Consider the following 770-nt stretch of genomic DNA (forward strand, 5'->3'; position numbering starts at 1 on the left):
TGATGCAATGCACACTGGACAAGACACTACAGAAAGAGACATGTTGTATGACGTATGAATGTAGAAGTACAGAATGTGGTGTTTTTTTATTTCTGTGAAATGCATACACAGTATGTGTGCTGATATGACTCTTGATCTGTGATTGGCTGCACTGTTAGTGTCTGTGGATGTAAATGATTTTATTACACTACTGTTTTCCAGTGAACATTGGTTCAAAAGAAGAGAGTTTAGTGTCGTCACACCAGTATCTACTCTAGTGAGAGATGAGATGAGTGTCAATCTCTCAGCTTTACGAGAGTCATCAGGCATTTTCAGTTTGTCTATGTGTGATGTTCTCCTCACACTGATGTTCTCGTGTCAACTCTCAACTCAACTCAACTTTATTTATATAGCGCTTTTACAATTTTCATTGTTACAAAGCAGCTGTACATGAGACACATTGACTACAAGCAAAACAATCAAAGTTGTACCTGCAAAAACAAGAAAAGGTTGAAAACACAGAAGACAGACAGACCCACACACAAAACACTCCACACACACAACACGCACACGCACCAACACACACAGACACAGAGACACACACACACACAGATGCGCACGCACGCACACACACACACACACACACACACAACACACACACGTACGTACACAGACAAGTACGCACACACACACACACGTACGTACACAGACAAGTACGCACACACACACACGCTCAGTGAGAGCACACATTTAGGATAAAGGAGAGAGAAGCACAGGTCAAATATAACAGA

The sequence above is a fragment of the Triplophysa rosa genome, unplaced genomic scaffold (genome assembly GCF_024868665.1).
Source record: "Triplophysa rosa unplaced genomic scaffold, Trosa_1v2 scaffold160_ERROPOS443136, whole genome shotgun sequence".
Taxonomy (NCBI): domain Eukaryota; kingdom Metazoa; phylum Chordata; class Actinopteri; order Cypriniformes; family Nemacheilidae; genus Triplophysa; species Triplophysa rosa.